Source organism: Pithys albifrons, chromosome 9, assembly GCF_047495875.1.
Source record: "Pithys albifrons albifrons isolate INPA30051 chromosome 9, PitAlb_v1, whole genome shotgun sequence".
In the NCBI taxonomy this organism is placed as follows: domain Eukaryota; kingdom Metazoa; phylum Chordata; class Aves; order Passeriformes; family Thamnophilidae; genus Pithys; species Pithys albifrons.
Window position 1 is genome coordinate 11,480,217 of NC_092466.1, and position 21,012 is coordinate 11,501,228.

The 21,012-nt window shown below is 38.5% G+C and overlaps 1 protein-coding gene across 5 annotated transcripts in view; it reads right to left on the bottom strand.

The window, feature by feature from the left end:
* ADD3 (adducin 3) overlaps positions 1–21,012 on the bottom strand; it is a 96,523-nt gene that overhangs the window by 46,922 nt on the left and 28,589 nt on the right. For 4 of the 5 annotated variants that reach the window (XM_071563434.1, XM_071563437.1, XM_071563431.1 and 1 more), the window contains exon 2: positions 16,397–16,442. The exons of the other annotated variant lie outside the window; for it this stretch is intronic. The gene's annotated coding sequence lies outside the window, so the exon portion shown is untranslated. The remainder of the gene's footprint in view (positions 1–16,396; positions 16,443–21,012) is intronic. 5 annotated transcript variants of the gene reach the window in all.

The window sequence follows — 21,012 nt, forward strand, 5'->3', positions numbered from 1 at the left end:
GAAATCTTGTCCTAAAGATTTTTCAAGTTTACTCGTGAGAAAAGGGTGGAGGAAGAAACCACAACTGAAAGATTCACAAACATGAACTCATTTGCAGGTCTGCAAAGCAAATCATGCCACCAACCTGCCACATAACCTATAGGAAAACACAGTGCAGACTCTGGATCAAGATATTCACTGTTGGGTGAAATTAAATTGCCCTTCTACTATATGAGTTCCTTAAAACTGGTTGGGCTTTTTGCCACTCAATCTCTCAGTCAGACAGGCACTGGATTAAAGTGAAGGCAGACCAGAGAACAACCAGTTTCTGAACCTTAACAACTTCTTGCAATGCAGGGCAGTTAAGAGCACTGTTGTCATACACTGTGTAGTGCTTTGAAATGAACACAGTTTGTTACTGGCCATAAAAACAACCACAGCTCTATAATTTCTTAAACATTTACTAATAAGATACACCAGAGTACAAACTTCAGAACTGTATTCCTGATACTCAGACCTTTATGTCAAAACACAAATAGACAAAAAGACCTTCTGGCAAAACCACTCCAGAATGCTTTTGCATTTTGGGTTTGAAGTACAGATCTCCTTTCTTCCTCTCCCTATAACACCACCCACTCCTCTAAACAAATAAGTAATCCAGCGCTGCACAGGAATTTTAATTGTTTCCATGACTTGTGTTTGCTACCTGCCAAAAAAGTACTCAGCATGACAGATATGGGACAGGGTGACTATGATACATGTATATTTACAATGAAATATGAACATATATATATATCCAGACATATATGCATACGTATAACATACGACTTATGTTATAGTTAACTTTTATACAGCTATAAAAACTAGAAGCCTTTCAAAGGGGCAGTCTTCATTCTTTGAACTTAACAGTCACGATTCAGATACATCAACTCTCTGGCTCAGATTTACAATTGAATTACTACAGCTGAACTTCCTGCATACCATGTGAGGCAGACTTGGTTTGGTGTCCCCTTTTGTGCTATTAGCTGTGACAGACACAAGGTCGCAACGGAAATCCCTTTCATGGAAGGCTGAAAAACCAGGATGCACTTCTTTCTATTTGCTGCAAGTACAGTCCCACAGATCTCTGCAGCAGTCTCCACAAGAGTTTGGTTGATGTGGGTGCTGTGACTGAAAGTCTCCCTCCCTTCGAGAGTTATGCAATTTATATTTATTTATTTATTAAGATTTTGGTCTGTCAACCCCTCCTCACCCTGCACAGGATTTACCACAAATAATGGCACTGGTTTCAGTGGGACCTTTGAAATACTCATCTTGCGGTACAAGGCATTGCACAACACAATCTGGTGGGGACATTTTCAGCATATTTGTACAACTTCATTTATTTAGTTACTAGGACTGAGTCTTCAAACAATCCATTTTACATATAAGAGTATTTATAAATATTCATCATGCAAATACTGTGTACTACTAAAATGCCTAGGAGAGTTGTAATTATTTTGGCAGAAAAGCTTATAGATCTTCCCCGGAGTAAACTGCATGGCAGCATAAGTCTGCTGGTAAGGGAGGGCTAACAATTTCATAAATCAAAAGCACATTTAAAACTGTTTAATAAGCAAGGGGAAAAATACCTGTGGGACTTACAGGGTGGAAGCTCACAAAGTATTATCTTCAACAATAGGTACCACACATTTTTCCACTGATTTTACAATTAAACCCAGCAAGCTGCAGCTTCTGACACCATTAGTGCTCAGACTCTACTTTTGACAGCAGTTTTTGATTTGTGATGGGCGGTTTGTTTATGCATTGTTATGGGCTGGGTGAAGCCTCGAGGCAGACGTGTAGCCCTGTTGATAACATATGTATTTTCCAATCCCATGATAAATTTCCCATAACTGCTGGCCTGGAACATGACTTTCAGCAACTGGACTGTTTCACATTTGGCTAAAGCAGCCTCAGTCCATTTTATATAATAGCTCCAGGACTACAGATGGAAGACAACCATTTTCTTAACAGCTTGCTTTTCAACGCTCAACTTCAGACTCCTATTTTCAGAAGGATGACTGCTGCGTTCAGAAATACAAATCTCCACAAACAGACTTTTTTTTTTCAAGCTAGAAATCCAAAGTCAGAAATTACTTTTGAAAGGTGCACTCAGAATTTGAGTATCAATGTCAACAGTGCTGGTTGTTACAGCTTAGGAGATGTTTTATTTTGTATGCAAATCCTAATCTGCATATATATTTCGGTGCTTTTACATCACTACCACTGAGAAGGTCTGCGCTGTTTTCAAAGCTAAAAAACTTGCCTTTCACAGCTGCAAAGGAAATGACAAGAGAAGAAAAACACAGCCAGTGTATATCAGCAATTAATTCTATCCCAACTGCCCAGCTGTTTGCGTGGAGGAACTGGCCTGTTTCCCCTCCAAGCTTTTGCCACTGAAAGCTGATCCGGCACTTTCAGAGACGTGGGCAGCTGGTAACGCGTTAGGAATGCGCGCGAGATCACACGGAGCTGAAGAAGAAGAAATGAAATCCAGACCAGAGCGCAGAGTATCTGTGTTATGAGGATAAAGTTATCTGGGCGAGAGGGCGGTAGAGGGGCAGGACGGGGAGCTGCCAGCTAAACCAGGCTCAGCTTGCGGGATGGACACAACTGTCATTTACTGGCACAGACAAGGTGGGATGGGCTTCAAAAACCCCCACGTCTGTATCAGCTCTGTCAAGATGGTTTTGCATTGGCTGATGTCAGCCAGGTAGATCTGAGGACACCACAAAAGTTGTTACTTTTACTTGGGATTGCACTTTCTCAAAGAAGTTGCTACAGAGACAGGGCTTCACCTATGCTAGTCAGACTTTCTAGTAAGTAATTACAACCTACTTGCAGCCCTGAAGCTCCAGAACATAAGGCAGATTTCATCTCTTTCTTTCCTATGAATGAACTCACCTAATGCTACCCTTGGGATTTTAGGAAAGGCATAGAGTATATAAAAGAAGGATGCTGTCAGTAACATCAACAAACCCCATCCTGCTGAGCACCTGGAAATTTCATCCCACTCAAATAAACTCACCAGGTTACATGAACAGGTCATTTTTTCCTCTAATATATTAAAAAACCAAAACAACATGAAATTTTTTTCTCCCTTAAACCAAGCCAACCCTCATTTCAAAATTCCAAGTTATCCATATGGATTCCTTTTTGCTGGGTAAAGCCACACAAAGCAAGACTCTTCTCAAATATATTACTGGCAATTTTTCCCAGCTCCAACACCACTAGTTAGAAAGTGTTCCTTTGACTCCCTTGACCTTTAGTAGCAGCAAATCACCTTTCCATTGGCTGGACCACTCAATCATCTCAAACTGCACAGGTATTCAGAAGAATGACAGTAGTAGAAAATACTTTCACTTGACCACTTCCAATTCCAGTACCTGGGGTAAGAAGTAACCATCATAGGGCTACGCCCTTTACAAAGAGGCACACAAGCACCAGCTTGCATATTTTGCTGAATAAAGTGAGTCTTCTAAAAGTACAAGTTTGTGTCCCAGTGTGTGGAAAGAAAAACATACTACAGAAATAAGGCTGCAATATCGTGTCCATACAGTAATGAAAAATGTGAGAAAAATGTCCTTCTATCAGACAAGATTGATGAAGTATTTAAACATTACCTTTTTAAAAACAATCTCTGAAATTTAGAGCTATGCTTCTGGAAGATTGGTATTATCTCCACAACAGCTATACAAGCATGCAGTGTTATCACTCAGAAAATAAAAAAGCGGAAGACTCAGTAAATTACAGTTTCCCAAGGAAAGTAAATCCAAATCTTGTGGTTGACTGGAAAGGAAGAATTTGTGCAAATGGCTTAAAATACCATGTCTTCTTTTCTCCCTGGGACCCAACGACTCAACAATGGGTAAACCGAAGAAGCACAGTTTTTTTAAATCAGAAGCATAGCACAATTTAGACTGCAGGCAATCTCACTATATTGTTGCATGAACAGTTCCACTGCTTCTTGAAAGCAAGAACAGCACTCATCACTCTTCCCACAATTTCACTTTTAGCTGCTCAACACTGGGGAAATCCATTGAGGGATGATTTCTTACATTGCTTATTGTCTGCCACAGTAAAACCTGACTTCCTCACATATTAGAAACATGCACAGAAAGTTTCTCTGCAAGTGATCAATCCCAAGCATCACACAGAGCAACACCAAGAGCTCCAAGGTACATAGGCTGCCTCTCCAACACCATTAGTTCTTTTTACACAAAGTGCTGCAATAAAAATATTACTTATCCTAAATATTTTGCCCAATACAAGGCAAAATTATTCTTAAACAGTAGACCACGGAGAAGTTTTTAATCTGAAAATCACAGAAGGATTAAAGGCTTTATTAGACCTATCTCAAAATCAAAAATATTTCAGTAAAGTAGGGAATGGTGACAGTGCTGTAGATGCTTAAAAAAATTACATAGCTTAGAAATGATTCTCACTTCACCCATACCTATTAGAATGGGTATTAGTTATTAATTTCAAAACTGTTTCTTGGCTCAATTTTCACCAATATTCTGATAAAAGGCTGTGAAATTATTGATAGATACTAAAAGTGGTAACAGAATAAGTTCCACTGCATCAGTGAAACTCAGCTGAGCAATACAAACAGAAATCATTCAAATAAATCTTGCAAGTGTACATATGCCAACTGGTTAACTCAACACAACTCTTCACTGACTGGTTTCTTCTCTGTTTGCTACTTCTCCAGTGCAAAATTCCTTCTTGCGCAGCAAACCTATCCAGGATCTATGCATTGCTTAAAATCACGGAAGATCTGTCCCAGAAATAAAAACTGCAATTCTTCTGCTCTTAAGGACTTACCATTTCAATTCAGGGATGATGCTTCAAGCTAGAGATTAATGTCAGTGACTAAGGCTAAAATTCAGATGCACAGAGGGCTCTAAGCCTGTATACTACTTATATTCCAAAATAACACCTCATTACCACTCACCGTGTGTCTAAGTGGTGCACACCTCCCAGATTTGCTACACAGCAAAGAATTTCACAATAAAAGAATGTAAAAGTGGTTTAGAAAATCCCCAGCTTTCACATCCAGCCGCAACACAAGGAAGTTGCTTAAGTCATGCTGAATGTCAACATGTATCACATATGCTGGAATAATTACTGAAATATGGAATTGCTTGATAGTGCCTAGAAATGCTTACATTACATAATGGTTATGGATAAACAGCACCATCTGAACTTGTGAGAGGAGTTCATACTTTACGGTTAAATAATTTGTGAGTCACTTGGGATGACTTAAGTTTTTCTCTCTCCAAAATTTGAATCAGGAACAAAGTTGCTCAATGTCTAAAAGTTCCCAGTCTGAAAGGAAAATTCCTGAGTCCTAAAGTAACAGTTTTCATTTATCATCCTCATTATGGGCAAACTGCTGAAACTTAACATCTTCGTGTTCAAAACTTGTGTTTGTGAATTCATTAGGTCGTGCATTGCGATTCTTTTTGCCTAACTTTAAATAATCACATAACATTTGAATTCACTGTCCAATTAAGTTCTCTCTCTAGGACAAAGTGAGCAAAATTCTAGACTTCATTGGCTGCACCACAGGCTTACAGTGATTCCAGAGGAGGCACATAATCCACAAGTAGACATCCATACTGCAGACAGCTCAAGTTATGCAAGACATGTGCTGTTCTAAAACACTAACAAGCTACACGCAAGCCCAAGGAAACATGTAAGAAGAGATCACTATATGAACCAAGGAGAAAAAAATGGCAAATGGCAGATTTAAAAACAAGAACCTACTCTTTACATTCTCGTAATTCACACACATGATGGGTAGTACACTATTCTGTGCATCTCACTAACCAGAGGCAAAGGGTCTTTTACATTGCCCAGAACAACAATGTATATTAAAAACTAATTCCTGGCATTGGGATGTAGCACAGTATAAAATGAGAAACTCATGGTGCCAAGCAAACACAAAGATCTGGCAACAGTGCAAGTGTAAACTAAAATATGCTGTGAGAAATTGTCACCAGGCACAAACCAGCTTTTGGAATACCAAGTGCATCAGCTGCTAACATAACAATCATTAAAATACACTTCCAATTCCTTAAAAAATATAAAGAAATAAAATGTCAACATGGAGGGGGTAGGGCAGGAGAAAAATTGAAGGGGGAAATGTAGAAACAGATTTTATTGGGTTTGTGATCAAAACACAAATTTACTTGATTAGAAAAATGTTTATCCATGGAGTCTACTATAAAGCAAACAAGCTGAATAGAAAAGTGTGTTCAACAAGTTCCATAAAAGATTTTTAATGTAATAATAATGCTTTCTCTCCCATTCTCAGTAAGTGCTTGAAGCTAATGCACATCTCAAAGACTGTCTTCTGTATTTTATTATTGCTGTCAAGAAAGAAAAATAAGCCCAAAAGGCAGCACATGCATTACACAACTCACATTCCTGGACATCAACATGGTACTAGAGAATTTACATTTCACATTAACATGACATGTAAATAAACCAAGTACTCCTTCATATTAGAAACCCTTTAACAGTTCACGGCAAAAGTTGAGTCAAAGCAACAACAAACCCCCCTTATCACCATCAGCCCACCATAAGCACCTTGCTATACCCATAGCAATAGTTTATTGCAGTGAAATGTATTGAATGTATTGCACCAAAAAAGTGTTTGGTAAAAGCTAATTTAAGTTTACGTCCTTATATGACAGTTGGATGATCTGGGGTTTAATCAGCACGATTCAGGACACACATACAGTACTAAGTTGAAGATGAAAGGATTTTCGAATACTTTTCTAAATCATACAAGCTTAACAGTACCCACCTACATATATATACTTTCTTCCATATGACACAACAGATGCAAAATAACAATGATGCAAACTTGGTGGTTTATATTTTAAAGAGAATAGCACAATTTTATCTGTATATTTCCAAAGCCTGAAGAACAGATTTGGTCAAAGACCAAGTTTTTCCATGGAAGTAGACTGACCTTTCTGGTAACCGTCACTCATTTTGTAATTCATTGGTACAAAACTGGTATACAGCTGACAGACACAGGAGAAGGCCTTGTGGCTGGTCTAGTAATTGTGTTTCACTTTAAAGCTATTTCAACCATCATTAAGGTATTAAATATTTTACACAAATCAGTATTAAGGTGGGGCTTTCCCCCACAATAACTTATCTCTTCAAATATCCACAAGTGGATCTCAGAAAAAAAATCATATTCAGTCTACACACAGAGGTAGACACCTTAAAGAGGCTGTACCCACAGAACAGCGTGAAGCCACTATTGGTCCAAAGAATTTTTTTTTCCTGAAGCTCAGTATCTGATGCCAAGACAATCCTTTTTTCTATTTATTTTGTAACTTCTTACCAAGTGTGTGTTATCAGCAATGTCAAAAGGAGTCATGCACATCCAGTCTCACATGTGCTGACCACGTACAAAGGCAGAAGACAATTCAGACATGGCAGATTTCATAGAAAACTACTTAACGTCCATGCCAAATTCACCACAAACTCAGCTTCACTCAAATCTTGTGGTCAGAACTTGACCAAAACTGAACAAACATTCACATCTAAATAAATGCACGTCAACAGTAACAGCTTTTGACTCCATAAAGGTCATTTAGTGTGCTTGATGTTGGTCAGTTAATTTCATTCCACTATTTCCTATGAAATATTTATTACTTATATTTATTACTTATTTTTTTAAATTATCCAGTCATTATTTATTTATTTTCCAGTTATTTATTGACATCCATCTAATTATGTACCAAGTCACATTGTGTTATAATGGACTGTTTCTGGCTGTTAATTCAGTATATTTTTCACAAAGTTACATAATTACAGGACAAATGAGGGGCTTTTTTTGTATTTGACACCAACAGCAAGCTCAATTCTGCAAGCTGAAGAAGAAGAAAAAGAAGAGATATAAATAACTGCATGCCCCACCCTCAGGCTAAAGACCATCTATTTGAAATGTACACAAGTACTTTCCTCAAAACATGAGATAAATTGTACTTGCCCACATGTTTACCAATTCTGTGGTCTTTGTTCCTAATGAAACACACCAACTTGCCTGTACAAACCTGCTGGTCTGTGGTAACCTGACTATTTTTGGAATGCTTTTAGTATATTGAAATTAGTTCACCTATTTTCCTGCCGCTGATCTTGCAGCCATCTCAAGTACCAGTTCAGATCACAGTTGCCAGATCAATGTTGTCACAGGCAGTTACCATAAGATCTCTTGGGCAAATGTTACCTACTCCTGGCAATGTGCTACATCTTTTTCAATGTTCTAAAAGCCTTTTCTACCAACATTTCAATTTCAGACCAATTCACAAAACGTCACCAATGAAGTGAAGTTTCTGCATTAAAATCTCTCAGGAAAGTCAATTTGGATAAAAATTATTTAGCTTTTGTTCTGTGCCTTATCTGCATCATGTATTTCTTTTACACTTCATTCATCTATGAGCTCTCCAGTCTGTCTGGCAGGATGTCCATTTGTGATGTACTTGAAATGATCCAATTTAAATGATTTATTGTACACTCTGGTATCTTTAGCAAATTGTTTCTCAGAATATCCTTTGGCCCGACTTATTATACTTTAAAATTTAATTTGTTGGAGTTGGGTTTTTTTCTTTCTATTTTCTTCAGGGGAAACTTCAACTTTCAAAAGATGGTTCCTTGTTGCTAAGAGATTCCTTAACTGTGCTTTGAAACCCTCTTTACCTCTTAAAAATAAAAAGTAGGAAAACCATGAATTTTGAAGTCTTTGATAGATGGGTATATATTTTATCCAACTTCTAATTCAGTCTTTAAAGAGATGCTTTACCACTTGCAAACTTCAACTTCCTTATAACAAGCATTCCTGTTTTTATGACTAGCAAAGGCAGAAGACTGGCAGGGGAATTTTGCATGGTTCAGTTCCCTAGTTCAGATGTGACCAGTGAACTTTAATCATGCAATTATATTATTCGGAGCCAGGTAAGAACATCTTTGCTATCTCAGACCCCAGAAACCAACGCATCCAAAGCAACACTGATGCTTTCTGAAGTCACTGACTTCTAAAAGCTCGAGACTGGTATCAGCAGGCTTTGGAAACACTGACAAAATTACCTCCTTCCATACCTTCATGGTAGCAGGTTGCTGCTCCAAACATCAGGGTGATTTTTCAAATTATTTGTAACCAGGATTGGGATACTTCTGAGTTACATAATACCTTATGTTCCATAATTCTTTCTTTTTTTTTTAAGGAACACATATTCAAAGACTGCAAACAGAATGCTAAGGGGTTTGTTTTGTTGTTAAATTGTAATACCTGGGGGCTAGGCTGCTTTAGCTTATTAGAAGAATTAACTAAATCTGAAGTAACAGCCTACATCAAGTATAAATGGTCTATTGCTATGGTAAATAAACACATCTGATTCAGCAACTCACTGACCGATTTGTGCAACTGCACGACTGTTAATCCAGAAATGTGAATAAATTAAATTTAGAGAATTATAGGTTACTCCAATTACTTGCACAGACAAGCTTCAAATTGAACCACTTGACATGAAACTCTCCATATCTCTATCTTAAGGTGTAGACACTGAGCAGTAACAGCAACTGCTGACCACTGGAGACCAGTACCTGAACGCAGGACATAGGGAAATCAGACCTTCATGCTTCATTGGTGATTGTTTTTATCCCATCCCCCTTCAACCAAGTCTCTCCTCAGCCTAAAGATGACACAACACAAATCACATTTCCTGGCACCCCAGGCTGATAACCAGTGGAGACTCGAGTGTTGGCAAGTCTCAGTTAACAGCATAAGACCTTTAGGAGAAGCAGAATTAAGACAGCATCAGCTGCAAAGAACTCGGCTGATATTGCTTTAACATGACACCCCAAGGTACACAACAAAGCTGAATCTTACAACAAGTTCCACATTTAACAGATTCTTTTCTATGAAGAGACACTGGTCATTAGCAGACAGAAAACTGTCATGGTACTAGAGGTGAACTGTTAAGAAGTAAATCCAACTTCAGCAGAGGGGAAACAAAAGCTGTGTGTTTATTAAACTGACTTTCTAAACATCAATATTTACTAAGGACCTTGTAACTTCTGAATAGAGTTCAATGACTGAAGGGGGTTGTTGAAATTATTAAATCTTGAGTGGGAGAGTTTTAAGGCTTATAACTACTTTACAAAAAAAGTCCATTTTTAAACACATGTTCCTCATTCACTCTACTCAGTTTATGAATAAAGCCAAACCAGAAAAAAGCCCAACAACATCCATGGTAAAGACAGAGTGATGAACTAATATACATTTAGCCTTTTTTTTTATGTTCACAAAGATTCAGCAATTTTAAGCCATTAGGGACAGACTTATTCTTAAGCTAAGAAGTAATTAAAAAAAATTAAGTACAGTGTGATAGGGTGACACATTTAAACCCACTTCATTAATAATTACAACATCAGCAAAATAGAATGAGTTTACCTTTGGAAAAAATATTTCATTTTAAGCTAGATCTATTCTTTTGTGCTTATAAGCTGAATCATTTAAAATATGCCAGTCTCAATTTTGAATAGCATTTTCAGCTTTAATTCCAGCATCACATAGGAAGATTTGAAAATCTAATCACTATGTCAGAAGCAAGTGAATAATTACATCAACCCCTCTTTGCAGAGCTGTTCTTCATTAATTCATAATTAACAGGATGTGGTAACACAATCTGTACTACTAACTTTTAACAGCCTGCGTGCGTCAACTGCAAAATGACAATATTTGTTTGCTGAACTCCAGAGCTCCAGTGCTTCGCTTCCATGCTCACACTCCCTACAATTCCTTCTGGAGGTGCCCACCAAGCTCCTCTGCCCCGCTGCAATCAGAGACTTCACATGAATGCTCTCCTCCTCCTCCTCCTGCTGCCTCTCATGAAACTCCTTTATCACAGGGACTGAGGAATTTGACAGGGAAAGAGATATAGAAACTTATCTGCTGCCAGCAAACTGTTTCCACAAAAGGGGCATCGGAAAGGGAAAGGAAAAACAGCAAAGACCAATCCAACACTCTTCAACACATTCCAGGCAGTTATGGGAAATAATAAATAAAAAAAAATGGAAAACTCCCAAAAAAGCAGCATCAACAATTCTAGATTTTAACATAACTAAAATAACACCTTCAAAAGCTATGCTGTCTGGGAAAGCCTGCATGTCTCTTTTTTCAATCCACACCAGAAGTAATAGCTACAGAAATTCTGTGCAAACTTAAGGATTAGCAGCGTGCCTGAGGAAGCACGATCTTCGCTCCAAGCACCCTATTCCCATTTTAAAAGGCTGCAGGAATTTGAATAAGCCTTCCTTACTGTTATGGATCATAGAAGGAGCAGCAATTCTCAAAGTATCCTAGGGTGACATTTTCCTGTTTTAGTTATGGAACTTCCTTATCCTCACTTCTAAGCTGCTCCAGCTTTCCATCACAGTGAGACAACCAGTGCAAGTGCTCAAGCTTAGTCTGATTATGCCAGAGAAAATTTGGGTTTGGGTCTTTTGAGACAAGACATTCATCAGCTTGATGCTGAGGTTACAGAGAACAGGTTCTACTTTGTAACACCAACCAATGCTGAAAATGATGCTGTTTTTAAAATAATATTTAAATATTATAGTATTATAAATATTATAGTATTTAAAAACACAATCAACAACCCCCCAAGCCTTTGACATGTGTATTAAAGCAACAGGAGCTACAGTTTTTTCAGGAGAAAGACAACAACTTTAGAAATGTTGAACAGGAACTCCTTTTCTTTTTTCTTTTTTTTCTTTTATGTACCCTTTGATTAATTTAGCTTGCACAACATACATCCCACACTGTATTTCATTTGTTTATGAGTACCTGGGCAGAGCTCCAGCACTTCAATGCAAGTGGTCACAGTGAACAGCTCAGTTCAGCACGAGCATTACCACCAGCAGGGAAAGCTGGAGAAGTGGAGCAGATACAGCACCACTGTCATGTCCATACCAGACAAGGGTGAGACCAGCCAAGCAAAGAGGAATTGAGTTCCAGAAAGTTTCTTCACCTCAACAGGAAAGTCCAACAAATGAAGGACTCCAGGAAAATACAGTTGTCTTCATGACGAATGTGGTTATCTTTTTCCACTCTGAATGAGACAAATATAGAGTGCAGATACAGTATGAACAAATATTAATGTCTGTAACTGCAAATATTTAGTGAGAAGATTAAGTCAAAGACTCAGACTTTTATGCATTGAAACTTCTCATGCTAGGAATAAAAAAACCCTTCAAACTGATTCATTGTAGAGAATATCAGATTACATGATTTCATGAAATGTGTATGAGCCCAGGTCTGTATTTAATTTTGTTATCAGACAGTGAGACCAACTTCTTTTAATGAATATTTACTGGAAACAGGCACTTAAGGCAGAAATATACTTGTATCACATACTCTGCTTCATCATTCATGCAGACAGGATTAACTAGTCAGTGACATTTGAAGAGCCCCACCTGGGGGGCTTAAACAGCCCCAATTAAAAAAAAATTACCAAAATAAGAAGTTGACTATGACAATGGGGCTCAGAGGAGACAATAAAGCCACATTTAGCAGGAGGATCCCAGGCCTCTGTGATGCTGAAGTATGGTTCCATCAGGGCTCACAGCTGACAGAAGACAGAGAACACAATCTTTCTGTTTCCATGAAATTCTGTACATCCAGGAGGAAACACTCATTAAACAGTTTCCCTTGTGCCTAAAGTGATTTTGAGCCAACGTTCATCCCAACTCCTCCTTGCTAGACTGGAAGGGTGAGGGCTGGTAGAAAATGGATATGTTGAAAGATGCACTGGGCAGGGTGAGGGGAAAGTACTCAAGAGTATGTTTAGAATAATTTCACAAACAATATTTAGCCTTTCTCAAGGATTAGAAAGTCCAGCAGCTCAAAAGCACCAAAACTACAGCAGACTAATTACGAACATGACCTTCATCAGAACTGCTACTGCCATTCTGCAAAACAGACATGCCCTGGACCATGTGTGTGTGCAGGGGTCAGAGAATGGGACATTACAGGCTGACACTTTAAGCAGGGCACAGACAAAAGTTTTGGTCAACTCTACACTGATAACATGAAAAAATACTTGGGTAACTGTCCTGCTCTGCCCTACTTTGACCTCTTCCTCAGTGTTATGAGTAAGGGGTCTTAAAAGTCTTATTTTTTAGGAAAATTAGTAATGCTACCTGTGGCTTAGAAATGTGCTTCATGCCACAGAGAGGCATTAAAGCTGCATTAAAAAAAACCCCAGCTTTACAAACTTGCTGAATCTTAAAGTTTACCTAGATGATTTCAGAAAACAGCCCCAACAAGCCCCTTGAATGTTTTATTAGTTCAAAGACTGAACCATGTGGGACAACAGAAGCTCAAGGAAGTGCAGCTTGCCTAGTGGCCAAGAGATAACACTGACTTTTATTTAGCCAGGTTAAATGGTATGGGGTAATGCAGCTACACAATTTCAGGGAGAGCTTGGGGGTTTCATTATTATTTTTCAGAGAAAAATCAATTCCAGTGATAGATTTGAAAAGAGATTTAGATTAATCTTGCATCTTGCTGTATTTTTGTACACTATAGAGAGCAACATACTTAGGGCAGAAAATAAAAAGGCAATTGTTTTACCATGTTCTCCCATCATTTTAATGGGATGCACCAGATTGGAGTTATCAAATAAGCTCATAAGCCCCCAAGTTACCTTATTCTTCATCTCCAGCCTTGCCTTTCAAGTGAGCGCTGCCCTTATTGAAAGGACCAGAGTCTGTCCTCAGGCATACCCTGACTTTGAAGATGAAGCCTCAACCACATTTTAAGGAAAAGACCTCCCAGTTTGTACCTTTGCCAAACTGCATAGCAGGTTTAAACAATTATGCAAGACAGTAGATTTCTATTCCAGGCTCCTCTTACTCTGTCTCAAGTTTTAAAAATAATATTTTTCTTTCTGCTAGGGCACTTCCAAACAATGATGATCCGAAGGCATTACAGAAAAAAATGTTACAGCTTAAAGAGGGTAACACAGATTATGAATAAAGAAACCCTTCCCATATGGAAAAGTTTTTAAAAATTGACATTTCTTTTCAATATGCATTAATCAGAAAGACAGTAGTGAATTCTGACTGCTTCAGACAGAAAAGAAACAAAACTCTTGGGATACATTAGACAAAAGAGCAATTGCAAAGAAGGAAGAACAATTCTATAGTTTCTTTTAAAACCAAACTGCACACAGTGTTTTCTTAAATGGCTGGGAAAGTCAGCAGTTTGGAGCCAGCCACATGTTACTTATCAATGCTTCAGATCCAGGGTGAGTAAGAAAGGCCATGTCTGGTTCCTTTTGCAATTGGGAAAAATCTCTTTTGAACTCTTTCTGAGGGACTGACGGGGAGAAAGTGTCAGGAAAAGGATTTGACAGGTTCTGCACAGTGAGGGGCAAAAAAATGTCTGGAGTAAAATCTCTTTTCTAAAATGAGCAGAGAGATAGAAACCTCTCCTTCAGCACTGGAGACACCAGATGAAACGTTTGAGACTCCCTTGTATCTTTTTTCCAGTCACACATTAATTCCTTTTTATGCTTTTTGCCAGCTCCTCATCATACCAGGAGCTACAGGAGAGGCCAGTCCAGCACTGCAGGGAATGCAGCCACACCAGGGCTCCATGTATAGCATTCTCCCAACATCCCAGGAAAACATCCTGTATTTTAAATACCTTGGGCATCACAGAAGACCACCATTTAAAAGTGGAACGAATCATCTGCATGATCTTAAAGGAAAAGTCAAAGGACCAAGAAATTACCCTATTTCTTGAAATGAAAGGCACTACTAATGAACACTGCCAACATTGCTGGTTTTGCTTTTGGACAGGATTTCTTTCCTGTATTTTCAATTCTGTTCAAGTCACAGACATGGGTAGCTCTTTGCCACCTGCAGTGTAAGCACAACTACCCACCAACAGTTCAAGAAGTGGACATATTTCATTTTTACCAACACTGTTAAGTTTCTCTGGTCTCTCTTTTCAATTCCCACAATTTTCAAGACATCAAACAAAAGGAAAACACCTGTTATTTTTTCCCTCAATTACAAAGACAAATGCTTGATATAACCAATCTCTAAAGCTGCATTAATAGGAGAAATGTGAGAAATTAATTCCATATAAACTGCACTTGCATGTGTGGCACAAGCAACCCACACAGATACAAATACAATAACATTAACTGGACAGAAAGCAAAAGAGTTCACTGTATCGTCATCCTTACTGGAGGAAGGCAGCTCAAAACCTCTCAATGTGAAGTGCACAGAAGTACAAAGTCAGCTTTTATTAATCAAAGCCATTGTCTTTACATCTTAATGAAGTGATAATATTTTGACTGGTTCCTTGCTTCTGTCTCACAGTGTTCCCTTCGCAAGGTACATGTAGCATTCCCCAGGTAATATTTCATAGCAAATAAAGGAGAGAAACTTTCTCCAACTAAAAAAAATTCCTCAAAAGAATCCTATCCAAGTGCTAGCAGCAAGATTATTTTAATAGCCTTTTTAGTTACATAACAGGCATGAAAATGCAAGTTGTAACACTGTATTATTTTAATGAAGGTCTGAGTAGTTATAGACAAGTGTTAGACAAAAAATGCTTCAGATAAGAGATTAGGCACCCAAATCCCTGGAAGACTGCACTGCAAAAATGCTTGCTGCCTATAAAATATATTTTATTATAAAAATGAAGAACACAACACAACATATGCTGTCTATACCACAGAAATACTTGTAAGACACAATAGTGAGAAGCATCTGAAAAAGGTATAAAAAAAATCCTCAGTTCCCCACTTGTAAAATACAGGCTGCTGCTCAGGTTCTGCCATCCTCACACTCCTCCTTTTGCATCTTTATGAACTGTACAGATAACAGCTGATGTGCAAAGTCTCCTAACTACCGTGAAGAACGTCAAAGCTGCAAGCACCACATTCACTCATCTTTGATGACACTTATCAGCTTGTCCATGTATCCCTTGTACAAACAGGGAATATCCACCTCACTGTGCTGGAACTTAAGGACACCTCGTTATCCTTATGCATATGAGTTCCATTACATATTTAGAGCAAATATTACGCAGTATTGTTGTTCAGACTCTTGCATACACACCAAAGCTGAGGTACAATTTCATCCCACAAAAGTATTCTTTGTAACACTTGAGATTATTGAGATTTTTTTTTTGGTCTGAGCCTTTTAATAAAACCCCTTTAAAAGTGGCAGTTTCCTGATTCAGTTCTCTCTCCCCCATTAAAATTGTTACACTAAATGATGAGCAAGAACACAGTCAAGAATTCAGACAGTAAAATGTCTTGGGTACCTTGATTTTTTCCACAGCTCTCCTCCTTTCTAGTAACGTAGTTGACCTGTAAAACATAATAAAGAGATGATCGACTTCTGGTAGGCTTTTTAATATTACTGGAATATGCTGCACACTTAAAGCATTAACACAACATTTAATTTCTTGAACTCTCTTTCAGAATTTTTCATTTAAATACATTTTGTTACAATATAACACATTTCTCATATAAAGAAGTCTCAAAGGGAAGTCTCATTTAAGAGCGCCTAGTTGGGAATCTCACCAAGTTACAAACCAGAAAGTAAAATGCAGACTACCAGCCTCAATTTTAAAATACAGCATAACAGGCACAATCCACAACTCCTCCTCTAGCCCAGCAGAAGCTGAACTCCAGAGCAGTTCCTGCACCGTGGAGCAGATGGGGAGTCAGGACAGGGACACAAACCCCCACTTTGAGGGCTGATGCACAAAGTTCAGAAGGAAAAAACTGCCTTGCTCTGAACCTTTCCCACCAAGGAGCAGCGATGGGTTTTCTTCTTGCCTTCATCTTCTAACATGAAAGCAAATTAATAAATAGAAATAGCAATTGTTTACTTTTATCATCTTATGTCTTCTCAGTCTTGGAGTACAAGTTTTCTTCAGTCAAACCTGAGAAATTATTTCCAGCACCTTCTCTTTCCCTCAACCACTCCACCAAGGAAAAACAGTTTTTTCCCAGGGGATGGGGGTCAGACTCCTTGACTTCATACATACATACAAAACATATGCTACATTTTCTTTTTTAAGATCTATACACTGCAAATTAGACATTTTATGCATTGTGAAAACACTGAGCTCAGCCTACCATCAGTCATGGCTGGTACTTCTCACCAAACTGCTAACCCATTTTTATTCATCAGGTTGTAACAACCTCTTTCAACCACCCTCAGCGTTTCAGTGTAGTATCCTCAAGCATTACCGCTTAGGTCTTCTACTATCATACGATCTACTATCATACTACAAATAGTTCACCAGCTTCAACATTCCAGCAGGTTGGCTACCCTGTTGCCCATCATCACCAACGGCTCAGTTAGTCAATGTTCTCTATGAATTTCAGGTATAAAGAATTAACTTTAGAAAAAAAAAAACAGTGTACACAAAAATACTGCAAGTAGAATTATACAAAATTACCATGAGAGATTGTCACAAGATTAAAAAAAAGCAAAAAACAATCTTCCAAGAAAAGTTAAAATGTGACTGCATGTGTGCTCAAATTGCCTATTTCCCCTGAATTATTTAGTTACAGAAAGTCAATTCTTTTCTCACTTCAAGAATAAATGTTGCCATAATATGACATTATTTTCAGCAAGTTTGCATTTAGGAATGAACACTGTACTTACATAGAGTATTAATACAGGTAAACAGCCACAAAACTATTTCATCTAGTTTTAGACCTGAAAGGAATATAGATTTAGGGGACAAAACTGTCTCTACCCAGGTGCTCTGTGTAGGGCTAGGGCATATTTGCTTATTTTGCTGTCCTGCCAATGCTCCTTGGCAGAGCACACAAAGCGATGGCAGTGACTGGAGGAAGTGCATTGGCATCAAAATGCCATGTTAGAGCAGGAGTACTCCATGGCATCAGGAATTTAAACACTTTAACGTGACTGTTTATTCTTGGCATGAGTACAGTTCATTTTTCATCCACTTCACACCGCTAGAGATAAGGGAATGCTATTTTTATGCAAGTTCCTGATATGTTATTTTAAGCATAGCTGTCACCAGCAAGAAGAGACCCCATCTTGCAGGCTACCAGCTACTGTTTCCAGAGGGCATCAGTAGAGCACTCTAGACACAAAAATTTAAAAGTCTCCCAATTTTTGCCAGCTTCAGGTCTAAAGCACTGGTTGGCAGAGCTCAGAGGTGCCCATATCTGATGATGTTTGACACAGCTTTAGCCTTCCCAGAGTTGCACAGCACTGCTCACACTCCCATGGGGGCCCACGGAGCTTGGGCAGCTTGCCCAACTATGTCCCCACCTCTGGGCACTGGGGAAGCTGGAGATCCTACAGCTCTTGGTAAAAGCAGGCAATGTGCAGAACTGCTGAAGCCAGAAACTGTGACACTCCAAACAGAATTTCAGGGGGAGTATCCAGCTTTGGAGCAAATTTTTTTCCTGCCCTTTGTCACAAGGTCTTTGCTACAATCCATTTCTTCTTCTTCCTTTTTGTGCCCCTTCTCCCTATTACCACTCAATGTATTTTCACAAGCTCTTCCTCCCTCCTCAATTCAATTCTCAATTCTCATTATTAAAACAGCAACAGAAACACTTGACAATTGCTAAACTACTATGCTGTTTGGTGCCATGACCTTAGTCACTCTGCTTAATCCACTGGAGTCTCTTCACCCTCCCCTACACACCCCTGGGCAAGAAACTGTGACGTAGGCACTGACCAGGAGTTCTCTTCACTGCACTTTGCATTGTTAAGGCCATATACTCAGCTTTTGTTCAACAGTTAAATGCCTCTATGGCCAAAACAAAATTATACAACCAGTAACAAGGGATGCAGATCATATCAAGAATGGGAAAAAGAAAATCTGAAAAGGAATAACAGTCACAAACTCAAAGTCAGCTCTCAGATCAGGGAAAATAATGATACATTCTCGGATGAATATATTAAGAAGAAAGATGGATATTAACTCAAGATATGACAGCAGGAAGATAAATATTGAATATGAGCAGCCTCAAAAAATTTGCAATACATCTGAATTACTGTGTATGTCAGAAATCAGACATATTACACAAATCCTAACAGGATATTGAAAATGCATGAACAAATTAAATGTTAAAGGAAAGTTTCAGCCTACAGGACAAAAGGATTTGTGTGTCAGAGATACTACTTATCTTCTTGAGAATTAAAGGGCAAAAGCCACTCGGTTACTTGAGATCTCCCTTGGTCAGAGCAGCAGCATTTTAGAGCTGCATCCAGAAACTATGTGTAATCACAAAGACCAATAGTCCAGGAACTGATGGGATATCCCAAAGAAACTTGTCCTGGAATGAAATTATAATCTTCCTGAGCTACTCATAATGGCTGATCAGCGTGCATTAGAAAAATACACTTCTGGTTTGAATCCAAACCTTGAGTATAAAAGCAAAGCTCTAGTAAATATTTAAGAGAATTTTGAGTTCCAAACTGAAGGGCTGGCAACTAAGTCCTTTCCTTTTTTTTTTTTTTTTCAACAAACAAAACCATCAAAAGGTTGTGCAATTCTAAGAGCCCTTAAGGAAACAATTGGGAATTTTTCATAACATGGTATTTCCTTATACCACTGGCCACAGGAATGCAAACAGTTCCACCAAACAGAGATTTGTTCATTGGAAACAACTGACAATCTGACCATGTTTCCATCTTTTCCACTCTCAGCACTCAACATAGAAAACAGATGATATAATAGAATACAGAACTGTCATACCAGGGCCACAAAACATTTTTACTGTAACTCAGCACCTGAGAGACTTAACAAGAATATATATCTCAAGGGTTAGAAAGAGAAGTTATGTTTAATTAGCATCTTTGTCTAAATAGAATTTAATTTTCTACTGCAATTTTGACGTATTTGTTGGATTTCCCCTCAATAATGTCACATCCCCATTAACCAGAAATAGATTCCTAGCCCCAACCACAACCCAGCACATCAGTAGTAAGACTCACTCCTGCTGCGTTCCCGAACAATAAGGCAGGTGAGGCTGGGGAGGAGCACTGGCACAAAAACATGGGTTGGTACTTAACTTGGCTAGTGAAACAAAAAACAATACTACTGGTAGTACACCATTTGTACCCCATACAATATCCCCCATGTGAGTCCAATGAATAGATTTCCTCATGCCTTTCTCCATTTGGGATTGTTATGTGAGCACTGCCACCTGACACTGTGAACCCCTCCAAAGGAAGCTGCAAATATTTGTGTATCTGTACAGGCAATGGCACTCTTAGTACTCACAGTCTACAAGTCTTCAGATCCTACATAAGGAGATAAAGTACTAGAGACACCTTGAGGGAGAGGCAAGACAGGACTGACAAAGGGACTTAATTTTCTTCATGGCTAACAAGTCACTATCATGGAGAAAGCAATTTAAGCTGTGCTGAGCTTCATGCTGCGAAGAAGGAAAAAGAGAATAAATGACCATAAGCAACTGTAAAACAGAGATTATTGTCAGAATTCATCAGGGTACCAGGAATGCCAAAAGGTGCTACATCAGCACCCTGACCAATATCTGTCATTGCAAACTTGCAACTCAATTAAGGCAAGATTTTAATCAGAGCTACAACTGTACTTAGTTCTCTCCATTCAAGTTGAAGGAAAACAAGGGGAACAACTGATAAAAACAGAACAAAACTGAATTGTGCTGCAAAGAGACAAATTTTTTTTCAAAAGATAAAACCAAAACAAAGCCCATGAAAGACACAGCTTTACAGAATTAGTTTGCCAAACAAGTCAAGAATTTTGGATGGTAGAAAAGACAGACCAATGTCTTAACTTCAGATAGAGATGTAGAAAGACTTTGCTTGTGTGGAAGCATTTACAATCCATGGCAGGGAGATTATTTCCCTTGTAGTCAAGGAAACCACTCTTGCAACTACAAGATTTCAAAT